Genomic DNA, 13,816 nt, shown 5'->3' with positions numbered 1-13,816 from the left:
ACTCACTCTGCACTCACTACTCTGCACACACTCTGCACTCACTACTCTGCACACTCAGTACTCTACACACTGCACTCACACTCTGCACTCACACTCTGCACTCACACTCTGCACTCAGTACTCTACACTCTGCACTCACACTCTGCACTCACTACTCTGCACTCACTACTCTGCACACTCACTCTGCACTCACTACTCTGCACTCACTACTCTGCACTCACTACTCTGCACTCACTACTCTGCACACTCACTCTGCACTCACACTCTGCACTCACACTCTGCACTCACACTCTGCACTCACACTCTGCACTCACACTCTGCACTCACACTCTGCACTCACTACTCTGCACTCACACTCTGCACTCACTACTCTGCACTCTCACTCTGCACTCACTACTCTACACACTCACTCTGCACTCACTACTCTACACTCTGCACTCACACTCTGCACTCACACTCTGCACTCACTACTCTGCACTCACTACTCTGCACTCACTACTCTGCACTCACTACTCTGCACACTCACTACTCTGCACACTCACTACTCTGCACACTCACTCTGCACTCACTACTCTGCACTCACTACTCTGCACTCACTACTCTGCACTCACTACTCTGCACACTCACTCTGCACTCACTACTCTGCACTCACACTCTGCACTCTACACTCTGCACTCACTACTCTGCACTCACTACTCTGCACTCACTACTCTGCACTCACAACTCTGCACTCACAACTCTGCACTCACAACTCTGCACTCACTACTCTGCACTCACACTCTGCACTCGCAGTCTGCACTCGCAGTCTGCACTCGCAGTATGCACTCACAGTCTGCACTCACACTCTGCACTCACATTCAATTTGTTTTTTTTAAAACATTGTGCCCCCGAAGTGCACCGCGATTTAAACAGCCTGGAGAGTATCAGTCATGAGTCGCATTTCATGCCATTCGGACTCCCAACTCTGACGGACTTCACTACGCTGCACTCACTGCTCTGCACTCACACTCTGCACTCACACTCTGCACTCACTACTCTGTACTCACTACTCTGCGCACTCACTCTGCACTCACAACTCTGCACTCACTACTCTGCACACTCACTCTACACTCACTACTCTACACTCTGCACTCACACTCTGCACTCACACTCTGCACTCACTACTCTGCACTCACTACTCTGCACTTACTACTCTACACACTCACTCTGCACTCACTACTCTGCACACTCACTCTGCACTCACTACTCTGCACACTCACTCTGTACTCACTACTCTACACTCACACTCTGCACTCACACTGCACTCACACTCTGCGCTCACACTCTGCACTCACTACTCTGCACTCACTACTCTGCACTCACTACTCTGCACTCACTACTCTGCACACGCACTCTGCACACTCACCCTGCACTCACTACTCTGCACACTCACTCTGCACTCACTACTCTACACTCTGCACTCACACTGCACTCACTACTCTGCACTCACTACTCTGCACTCACTACTCTGCACACTCACTCTGCACTCACTAATCTACACTCACTAATCTGCACTCACTAATCTGCACTCACTAATCTGCACTCACTAATCTGCACTCACTACTCTGCACTCACTACTCTGCACTCACTACTCTGCACTCACTACTCTGCACTCACTACTCGGCACTCACAACTCTGCACTCACACTCTGCACTCACACTGCACTCACACTCTGCACTCACACTCTGCACTCACACTCTGCACTCACACTCTGCACTCACTACTCTGCACTCACTACTCTGCACTTACACTCACTACTCTGCACTCACACTCTGCACTCACACTCACTACTCTGCACTCACACTCTGCACTCACTACTCTACAATCACTACTCTGCACTCACTACTCTGCACACTCACTCTGCACAATCACTCTGCACTCACACTCTGCACTCACTACTCTGCACTCACTACTCTGCACACTCACTCTGCACTCACTACTCTACACTCACTACTCTGCACTCACTACTCTGCACTCACTACTCTGCACTCACTACTCTGCACTCCCTACTCTCCACTCTGCACTCACTCTGCACTCAGTACTCTACACTCTGCACTCACTCTGCACTGACTACTCTGCACTCACTACTCTGCACTCACTACTCTGCACACTCACTCTGCACTCACACTCTGCACTCACACTCTGCACTCAGTACTCTACACTCTGCACTCACACTCTGCACTCACACTCTGCACTCACTACTCTGCACTCACTACTCTGCGCTCACTACTCTGTACTCACTACTCTGCACACTCACTCTGCACTCACTTCTCTGCGCACTCACTCTGCACTCACTACTCTACACTCACTACTCTACACTCACTACTCTACACTCACTACTCTGCACTCACTACTCTGCACTCACACTCTGCACTCACACTCTGCACTCACACTCTGCACTCTGCACTCACACTCTGCACTCACTACTCTGCACTCACTACTCTGCACTCACTACTCTGCACACTCACTCTGCACTCACTACTCTGCACTCACTACTCTGCACTCACTATTCTGCACTCACTACTCTGCACACTCACACTGCACACTCACACTCTGCACACTCACACTCTGCACACTCACACTCTGCACACTCACTCTGCACACTTACTCTGCACTGTTGGACCTGGCCCTGCCCAGGTGCGGGTGACATGACCTCGTAGTAGTCGGCAGCCATCTTCTGTCAGTAGCTTTTCGATCCATCCCCCTTATTATTTATCTGACCCAGGGAACATAGGAAAAATATGAGACGGACACCCCTAGATTCAGCATTACGTGATACACCCTCTAGGAAGAGTGTTCTCCACCTCCTAGGTCTAGAAATAGGACTTCTGGACTGGGACTATTCTCCAGGCAATCTAGCTGGACGATACCGCTATGATGTGTATTCCCCGTCTGGAGACAGTGACAGGGCCTGGGGAAACCCCGCCATCTGTTCTCTGCTATCTGCCCTTCAGATTAGAGGGGAGGAGTAGTTTCAGGGCTGCGTCCTGGCCTCCACAATGCCGGCGCCGCTTCCTGCTGGGGGCGGCTGGTGACCCTGCCTTCCTGCTTCAAAGGATGAGGTGGCCCATGACGGGAGCCACCCCGAACCGGGCCTAAGGGAGGGAAACCCCCGGCCTACATGAAAGGAGATCAAAGACATTTTGAGGGATAAAAGAAGGATGCCGAAATGAGAGAATCAGATCTGCTAGGGGAACCTCCGAAGAGGTACCCCCGGGAGCCCTCCTAAGGCGCAACGAGTGTGCCTTCGCATCCACTGAGCCCTGCTGACGCTGTCGCGGCTCCAAGACCTTCGCATCCACTGAGCCCTGCTGATGCTGTCGCGGCTCCAAGACCTTCGCATCCACTGAGCCCTGCTGACGCTGTCGCGGCTCCAAGACCTTCGCATCCACTGAGCCCTGCTGACGCTGTTGCGGCTCCAAGACCTTCGCATCCACTGAGCCCTGCTGACGCTGTCGCGTCTCCAAGACCTTCGCATCCACTGAGCCCTGCTGACGCTGTCGCGGCTCCAAGTCCTTCGCATCCACTGAACCCTGCTGACGCTGTCGCGGCTCCAAGTCCTTCGCATCATCTGAGTCCTGCTGACGCTGTCTCAGCTCCAAGTCTTCACCATCATCTGAGCCCTGCTGACGCTTTCACGGCTCCACGCTTGCACCATCATTTGAGCCCTGCTGACGCTGTCACGGCTCCACGCTTGCACCATCATTTGAGCCCTGCTGACGCTGTTGCGGCTCCACGCTTGCACCATCATTTGAGCCCTGCTGACGCTATCACGGCTCCACGCTTGCACCATCATTTGAGCCCTGCCGATGCTGTCGCGGCTCCACGCTTGCACCTCCATCTGAGCCCTGCTGACGCTGTCGCGGCTCCACGCTTGCACCATCATCTGAGCCCTGCTGACGCTGTTGCGGCTCCATGCTTGCACCATCTCCCGAGCCCTGCTGACGCTGTCGCGGCTCACGTCTGTTTTCACCTGTACGGACCAACAAACAACACCGAGTGCGTTCCGTACTCTGCCCGCACTGCTGAGGGTGCCACGAACTGTGAGACTTCAACCACGAGTACCCTGGGTACTCCTGTCCGCACTGCTGGTGCACCACGAACTATGAGGACAAAGCCACGAGTACGAAGTATACTCCGGGCCGTACCACGGGTGCACCACAAACTTTGACAATAGAGCCACGGCCTTGCCGTGAGGTACTGTACAGATTGTATGGTTACATCACTAATAAGAAAGTATATAAAGAAGCCTGTATTTTATTAGAACTCTGTGTCGTGTCTATTTTGAAGTTGATCTCTTCTACTACCAAGTACAGTCCGAGATGCTTGGCACGCTACAAGCCTGCCTGCCCTAGCTACCGTCCTACCCAGGGGAGCAGGCATCATTGGGGAAGGGCCCCTCCCTTCCTGACGTGGGAGTGGGGGTTCCTCCTGGACTGGGGTGCGACCCTCGGCCAGGTGGGGATTCCATTTCCAACACTGGTGGCAGCGGTTAGGATAAGAACTGACGGCTCCGAAGAGACGGGAATGCCTTTAAGATTCCATGTACCAAGAAAAAGTAACTGTTACTGAGGGAATACAAACTCCGAACTACCACACTGGATGTTATTAGACTGTTTTTCCGAGATGCCAGCTTTTGAATTCATGAGGAACCGCGAATACTCGCTGACCGGGAAAGTCACCGAGTACATGGCATCTAGCATGGGTGCTTGTCAGGAAGACGGATTCCAAAAACTCTTTACAGACAACTTACATGGGCGCCTGGGCTCAGAGGGGAAAAGGGATTCTTCCCCACCCGGTATCAGCGATCCTCCAGCCAGAGACCTGTCCCCTGCGGAATGGGAAGACAAAGAGAAAGACAAGGAACATCAGCTCACAATGATAAACCTAAGCTTAGAAAGCGACAAACGCCTCCAAGCACTGAAGGAGGAATCTCAGAGGAAAATAGAACAGATGAGAATTGTGCATAAACTAGAGATGGAATAACTTGATCGGAAATAACAGAGGCAGGAGGCCCGGTGGGCGGCCGCCCGACAAAGCAAGACTGCTATAACCACCCGTATGAGCATTGCAGAGTGGGAGACCGAGCCCCACGCAGCGGAAGACAGAGAAAATTCCCCTCATTGTGCTGAGTGGGAAGCAGAGTGCACATTTTTAACTGCTGAGGCGGAAAGCTTGTATGCCGCAGCTGACCGCCGCGTTGGCTCCTTTTCCCACACTTGGTTTGAAAGGATGTACGCTTCAGTCAGCAGCAACCCAGCTCCACTGGCCAGCGCAGGGCTGACAGAAGAGTCCCGCCCAGGTGGCAGCATTTGTGCGAACTTTGTAGTGAACTACGACCCAGCTGGTGGCCGCAGAATTTTATTCCTAGACACTGAACTCAAGGACGAAGTCAGCCCAGCGGGCCACCACGAACTTCCATTCAATCCAGAACTAGAAGAAAAGCTCAGGGCAATTGAGGGCCGCCGCCCCGTAGCAAGTAGAAGGAGGGGTCTAGCACGAGACCCAAGAGGTAGGTCCCTCCACTGGAGGGCTGGGCGCCACATCCCCCAGGGAAAACGAGAGAATCAGTTAGCTCCTGTAGGACGCAGGGTATTAGAGAAGGAGTCGGGGACTGACCCGAGAGTTGATGGTTCAAGGGATAGGGGCACCCGACCAACTCCCGAGGAGGGGCCCCGAGAGAGAGGTTCCCCCATGGGTACGGGCCGAGCACCCGGAAGTCAGGTCAGCCTAGAAGAAAGTGTGTTAAAAAACGACCAGGGACTGTTCAGCCCATATCAGGATAGCGGTGTAGAATATATAGGAGAGGCCCTACCCGGTGGGGTGAAGGGTAGCCCAGGAGAAGAACCCGATGTAAATATGGACGAGCCTAGCTTAAGTACTGTTGTTCCAGAGCCTTGCCAAATCCTGGTAGACAACGAGTCTCCTGTTCTCAGGGAACCCCCGGTAGCAGCAATTAATTGTTTGAGTCCCAAAGGATTTAGGGAGGGCCTTGGACGGGATCCCCCGGGAGTAGGGGGATGCGGGGCCACCATAGGTAGGGCCCCCGTAGTTCTAGTGTCCCGCAGTCCTTCACCGAGTGGGAGGGTACCAGCATCTGGAAGGGGGTGCAGAGGGAGAGAGGCCTCGCCTCTGCCCCTAGTTGACAGGGGGGTTTGGACCGAAGGTTAACGATTTCATTACGAGAGCAAGATACCGGTCTAGTGAGTGAATTAGGTTTGAGGACCCCTCCCCCGGTGAGAGGGTACAGAACACCCTAGAGAAAGGCACAGAAGTGTGGGACCGCCCACCACCACCGCCAAAGGGGCTGTTGGACGAGGGCCCAGTGATGGCCGGTTGGTGCCCGGCGGGCATACCTAACCAAACAGGAAAGGGAGTGGAAAGAAGAGGCCCAGCACCTGGGGCTACCAACCCCCTCTCCCCGACTGTTGGACCCGGCCTCATGGCGTGGTCCTACCCCTCCCGCATGGTGGGCCCAGGACGACATCAGCCCCCCTCCGGACCTCGGGAGGCCCCTTCGGCCCGACCCGGCACACCCCCACGCCACAGATCCGGCTACCATCCCGGATCCCCATCACCGGCCTAGCTCTAGCCTAGGCCCCTCACAACCTAAGCACGAGGCTGTGCCCGACTCCATCTTGGGCCCACCACGTCACGACCACGTGGCCACAGCCCCAGCCTCGGCCCCGGCGAAGCCCAGACATCGAGGCCCCAAGATCCACCCAGGTGGTCGAGTGGCCACTCGACAGATCCCGGAGGGAGAGGAGTTTCGATGGCCCTCTAGCCGCCCCCGGACGCCTGGTATCGATCGGCCTCCGGCCTCCCTGGGCGCTGGCTCCACCCCCCTGCTGGGTGTCTGGACACCATCACCCCGGCCCTTCTGACCTCCAGGCGAGAGGGTCCGGACATCAAAGGACTCCAGTCCTATATCTGGGCCAGCCCCGGAGTAGGACGCCAGTTGTATCCTGGACTGGAAGCCCTGCTGACGCTGTCACGGCCGACACCAGACGAACTCGTCCTTCCTGTGACCCGAAGCCCATCTGAGAGCCTGCTGGCGCTGCCGCGGCCCACCTTGCTGAACTATCCGAGAGCCTGCTGGCGCTGCCGCGGCCTACCTTGCTGAACCATCTGAGAGCCTGCTGGCGCTGCCGCGGCCTACCTTGCTGAACTATCCGAGAGCCTGCTGGCGCTGCCGCGGCCTACCTTGCTGAACCATCTGAGAGCCTGCTGGCGCTGCCGCGGCCTACCTTGCTGAACTATCCGAGAGCCTGCTGGCGCTGCCGCGGCCTACCTTGCTGAACTATCCGAGAGCCGGCTGGCGCTGCCGCGGCCTACCTTGCTGAACCATCCTGCAAGCCTGCTGGCACGGCCGCGGCTCGAACCTCTCGGAACCCCCCAGTTCGAGGATTGAGAGCTGTGCGCCGGGTATCCCTTCCCGCACCCAGAAGCTAGACTGTCCCGCTACCTTGTCCCCTCCTTTTCGAGACTTTACGGATCCCTCGATCCAGCTGTATATACTGCCAAGAACCCACCTCCTTTTACTACCTATAAAACTTGAGAACTTGCCCTCCTGTGTGGTGTCCGTTTGTAGTATTGTGATTACTCTGCTGTACGATCCTAGGAGAGGGCCCTCATTCCGGAGGCCTCTCGGTAACGCTCGGCTACTTCTCAAAGGAGAGGTGGACCTAGGGGTGGTCAGTCAGACATCTTCTGCCTCCCCCGGGGACGCCTTTCTAACATTGGTGGCAAGCGCTGGGATCCGAGCCACGCAGATCGTACAGAGAGTGATTCACCCGCTACCCAGACATACCCACTGCAACCATGAGCACAGAATTCCAGAAAGAGAAAATGGAAGACTACAGTCACAAGGAGTTAAAGCAATTCTGCAAAAACCTAGGCATCGCTACCACTGGCTTAAGCACCAAAGAAGATTTTAAATCGGCCCTGCAGGCCTGGGTGGACGCCGGCGAGGCGCCACCTCTGAGTGAAGATAACCCGAGCCCGAACGGAGGTCCTGAGGCTGAGGTGAACCCAGCGGGAGGGAGACCCGCAAACCCAGACGCGGGCCTCTCCCACGAAGACGCCCGAGAACGAGAAAGGATCCGGCTCCACGAGTTGGATTAGGCCCGACTCCGACAAGAAGGAGAACTCCAACTGGCAGAAAAAAAGCTAGCCCTTGAGGAGAAGAAACTCCTGCTTGAGCACGAGCGCGTCCTCAAAGAATTGGAACTTAAAGCCAAGGCAAACAAGACAGCCACCTCCGGGGGTAAGACCCCAACCCCCTCGGTGGACACGAAGGTGCACATACCCAAGGATGTCGTCAAGGAGTACTATAAGAGCGATGACATCCAACAGTGGTTCAGAGCCTACGAGGTCGCCATGGCCGCCCATCGAGTACCCCTCAGGGACTGGGGCGCCGGCCTGTGGGGGAAGTTTATCAACGAAGGGAGAGACGCCCTGCTGGAGCTCCCTGATACCGAGAGAACCTCGTACGAACCCATGAAAACCGCCCTCCTCACTCGCTACGGACTCACCCCCGAGATGTACCGGCAGCGATTCCGAGACTGCAAAAAAATCCCCGGTACCACGTGGGTGGAGTATGTGAACTTTTACAGCAGAGCCTTCGAGGGGTGGATCAGAGGCTGCCAGGTCACCACATACCAGCAGTTAGTCGACCTCATTCTATGGGAACACCTGTCCAATAACTGTTTCATCGAACTCCGGCAGCACCTCCTCGACAGCAAATTGACTGAGCCCCGAAAACTCGCTGTCGAGGCAGACCGATGGGCGAGCACCCGAGTCCCCCGGAACACGGTGGGGGACGGCCGGGGATCCCCCGGGAACCACCGACCCCGAGGCGGCGGAGCGGGCCAGGGCCGGGGACGAGACGCCCCCCAGGGGTCATCCCCTACCTCCATGTCGCCACCCCTGGGCCGGAGAGGGGGCCCCCCAGCCAGGCCGGGACCCCGGCCGAACGTTACGTGCCACCGATGCCAGCGACAGGGTCATTATGCAAATGACCCCCTCTGCCCGATGAACCAGCGACCCGGCACCACCGGGCCCCCAGCCCGCCAGATCGCGGCAGCTGCCCTGGGTGAAGAGAGAAGCGAGGAAGAGGACGACGGCCCCGAACAGCCCGAGTGGGAACCCGCCGCCATGACCTTAGCATGCCTGGGCACTCACGACCTGATGCCTCGAGGTCCGATCCCCGGCAACACCCAGAAATACCGCCAGTGGGTCACCATCAATGGTCGCCGGACCGAAGCCCTCCGTGACACTGGAGCCAGCGTGACAGCGGTCCGCTGCCACCTGGTGACGCCAGAGCAGATCCTTCCTAACGTCCTATGCCAAGTCCGGTCCGCAGACAACTCAGAGACTTTGTGCCAGATGGCCCGCGTTCCCTTCGAGTGGGGAGGAGTGTCGGGCATGCTGAAAGTAACTGTCCGCGACGATGCCCCCGTGGACTGCCTCCTTGGGAACGACCTGGAAAGTTCCCCCTGGGCTGGCGTCGAACGAAGAGAGCACCTGGGGATGCTAGGCCTACCCGAGTGGGTCTGTGCGACCACCCGCTCCATGTCCGCCCGAGCCTCCCCCCAGCGGGGGAAGCGCCGACCGAAGAGCCAGAGTGGCCCGCGCCTCCGCCACCAGTCGTCCCCGAGGACGCCAACCCCCGAGGCCGGCCCCCACGGGTCCGCCCAAGAAGATCTCGCCGAGCTCAACCACCTCCCAGAACTCGCTCAATGGCGCCAAGAAGGGGGCCCCACCCGAGAACAGTTCCGGCAGGAGCAGAAAACCTGCCCCTCCCTCGAGGGGATGCGACAGCAAGCCGCTACTCAGGCCGCGGGAGACCCCGCGGGGTCCCACTGGGTCTACTGGGACAACGACCTCCTCTACAGTGAGCAGAAGATTGCCGAGCTAGGGGCCGGCCGGGTACTGGTCGTACCCCTCCAATTCAGAGACTTCCTCCTGAACTTAGCACATGATGTGCCCCTCGCCGGGCACCTGGGGCAGGACAAAACCTACAGCCGCCTGGTGACCCATTTCTACTGGCCAAGAATGCGCGCCGATGTGCATAACCACTGCCGAACCTGCCCGACCTGTCAAGCCAGCGGGAAGAGCGGGGGGAAAGTCAAAACCCCGCTCCAGCCATTCCCCGTGGTGACCACCCCCTTCGAGCGAGTAGGAATAGACATTGTAGGGCCCCTGGACCCTCGCACCTCGCAGGGACACCGCTTCATTCTAGTCCTGGTGGACCATGCCACTCGCTATCCGGAGGCCATCCCTCTCCGAACCATCACAGCCCCCGTGGTGGGCCGAGCCCTCATGAGCATCTTCTCCCGGGTCGGCTTCCCCCGAGAGGTAGTGAGTGATCGGGGCTCCAACTTCATCTCGAAGCATATGCGGTCCCTGTGGCAACAGTGCGGGGTCACCTATAAATTCACCACCCCGTATCATCCTCAAGGAAATGGACTAGTGGAACGCTTTAACCGAACACTGAAGGGGATGATCAAGGGCCTGGAAGAGCCTCTCCGGCGCAAATGGGACGTCCTGCTGCCCTGCCTCCTGTTCGCCTACCGAGAGGTACCCCAGAAATTCCTGGGGTTCAGCCCTTTTGAACTCCTATACGGACACCCGGTTCGAGGCCCCCTTAGCCTGGTCAAGGAAGGCTGGGAGACAGCAGTTCGAGAGGCCCCACCGGATGTCTACTGGTACCTCCTGACCCTCCGCAATCAGACTCGGAGGTTCAGGGAACTGGCCGAGGCCAACCTGGAGGCTAGTCAGGAGGACATGAAACGCTGGTATGACCAAAACGCCTCGTCCATCGAATTCGAGCCGGGCCAGCAAGTCTGGGTCATGTCCCCGGTCGAACCTTGTGCCCTCCAGGACAAATGGACGGGGCCCTTCAAAGTGGTGGAGCGCAAGAGCCCCGTCACTTACTTGGTGGACATGGAGTCCCCCAGGAACCCCCTCCGGGTCCTGCACGCTAACCGGCTCAAACCACACTTTGCACGCACTGAACTGAGCCTGCTGCTGGCGACTGATGACGGAGCTGAAGACGACTCCGAGCCACTCCCGGATCTCCTCAACACCACCGAGACAGACGGCTCCTTCGAAGGGGTCCAGCTCTCCTCGACCCTGACCCCAGAGCAGCAACAGGACTGCCGGAAGCTGCTGGGGCAGTTTGCGGATCTGTTTTCCCTCACGCCGGGGGTCACCCGGTGGTGTGTCCACGATGTAGACACCGGAGACAGCCCCCCTGTGAAACAACGAGCTTTTCGGGTGCCTGACCGGGTTCGGGCCTGCATCCAATCGGAAGTAGCCAAGATGTTGGCCCTGGGGGTAGTCGAACCCTCCAACAGTCCCTGGGGCAGTCCCGTTGTCCTGGTCCCCAAAGCTGCCTCCCCCGGCACAGCTCCCGAGCTCCGGTTCTGTGTTGACTACCGGGGACTGAATGCAGTCACCAGGACCGACGCCCATCCCATCCCCAGGGCGGATGAACTGATCGATCGCCTAGGGGCCGCCAAATACCTCAGCACCCTTGATCTCACGGCGGGGTATTGGCAGATCGGCCTCACCCCTGGCGCACAAGAGCGATCGGCCTTCTCGACACCAGATGGCCACTATCACTTCAAAGTGATGCCCTTCGGGATGAAAAATGCGCCGGCCACCTTCCAGAGACTAGTGAACCAGGTGCTGGCCGGACTAGAGGAATACAGCGCCGCCTATCTCGATGACATTGCGGTGTACAGCCTTCACTGGGATGAGCACCTGTCCCACCTCTGGAAGGTCCTGACGGCCCTCCGGCGGGCCGGACTAACCATCAAAGCCAGCAAGTGCCAGATAGGCCAAGGGTCCGTGACCTATCTGGGACACCAAGTGGGAAGCGGCCAAGTGGCTCCCCTCCAACCCAAGATAGATGCCATCCGGGCCTGGGAGCCCCCGATCACCCAGACCGCCGTCCGAGCCTTCGTGGTGCTCACCGGATACTATCGGCGGTTTATAAAAGACTACGGGAGCATTGTGGGGCCCCTCACGGAACTGACCTCCAAAAAATCACCCCAGAAGGTGCACTGGACTCCTGCGTGCCAAACAGCCTTTGAGACTTTAAAGACGGCCATGTGCACCGCCCCTGTGCTCCAGGCCCCCGACTACAGCAGAGAGTTTGTAGTCCAAACCGACGCCTCGGAACACGGCATCGGGGCGGTCCTGTCCCAAGTGGGCCCCGAAGGAATCGACCGGCCAGTGGCCTTCATCAGCAGACGCCTCCTGGCAAGAGAACAACGGTGGAGTACCATCGAGAGGGAAGCCTTTGCCGTGGTGTGGGCACTCAAGAAGCTCCGGCCCTACCTCTTCGGCACCCACTTCCGAGTCCAGACCGACCACCAGCCCCTGCGGTGGTTGATGCAGATGCGGGGAGAAAACCCGAAACTGCTGCGCTGGTCCATTTCTCTGCAAGGGATGGACTTCACCGTGGAGCATCGCCCCGGCAACGACCACGCCAATGCCGACGGCCTGTCCAGATTCTTCCGCCTCGGCGAGGAGAATCCCCAAGAAGATGGGTGACTCTCCCCTGCCTTCATCTGGGGGGGACGCGTGTTGGACCCGGCCTCATGGCGTGGTCCTACCCCTCCCGCATGGCGGGCCCAGGACGACATCAGCCCCCCTCCGGACCTCGGGAGGCCCCTTCGGCCCGACCCGGCACACCCCCACGCCACAGATCCGGCTACCATCCCGGATCCCCATCACCGGCCTAGCTCTAGCCTAGGCCCCTCACAACCTAAGCACGAGGCTGTGCCCGACTCCATCTTGGGCCCACCACGTCACGACCACGTGGCCGCAGCCCCAGCCTCGGCCCCGGCGAAGCCCAGACATCGAGGCACCAAGATCCACCCAGGTGGTCGAGTGGCCACTCGACAGATCCCGGAGGGAGAGGAGTTTCGATGGCCCTCTAGCCGCCCCCGGACGCCTGGTATCGATTGGCCTCAGGCCTCCCTGGGCGCTGGCTCCACCCCCCTGCTGGGTGTCTGGACACCATCACCCCGGCCCTTCTGACCTCCAGGCGAGAGGGTCCGGACATCAAAGGACTCCAGTCCTATATCTGGGCCAGCCCCGGAGTAGGACGCCAGTTGTATCCTGGACTGGAAGCCCTGCTGACGCTGTCACGGCCGACACCAGACGAACTCGTCCTTCCTGTGACCCGAAGCCCATCTGAGAGCCTGCTGGCGCTGCCGCGGCCCACCTTGCTGAACTATCCGAGAGCCTGCTGGCGCTGCCGCGGCCTACCTTGCTGAACCATCTGAGAGCCTGCTGGCGCTGCCGCGGCCTACCTTGCTGAACTATCCGAGAGCCTGCTGGCGCTGCCGCGGCCTACCTTGCTGAACCATCTGAGAGCCTGCTGGCGCTGCCGCGGCCTACCTTGCTGAACTATCCGAGAGCCTGCTGGCGCTGCTGCGGCCTACCTTGCTGAACCATCTGAGAGCCTGCTGGCGCTGCCGCGGCCTACCTTGCTGAACTATCCGAGAGCCGGCTGGCGCTGCCGCGGCCTACCTTGCTGAACCATCCTGCAAGCCTGCTGGCACGGCCGCGGCTCGAACCTCTCGGAACCCCCCAGCTCGAGGATTGAGAGCTGTGCGCCGGGTATCCCTTCCCGCACCCAGAAGCTAGACTGTCCCGCTACCTCGTCCCCTCCTTTTCGAGACTTTACGGATCCCTCGATCCAGCTGTATATACTGCCAAGAACCCACCTCCTTTTACTACCTATAAAACTTGAGAACTT

This window comes from Lissotriton helveticus, chromosome 10, assembly GCF_964261635.1.
Source record: "Lissotriton helveticus chromosome 10, aLisHel1.1, whole genome shotgun sequence".
In the NCBI taxonomy this organism is placed as follows: Eukaryota; Metazoa; Chordata; class Amphibia; order Caudata; family Salamandridae; genus Lissotriton; species Lissotriton helveticus.
Note: the sequence above shows the minus strand (reverse complement) of the source record.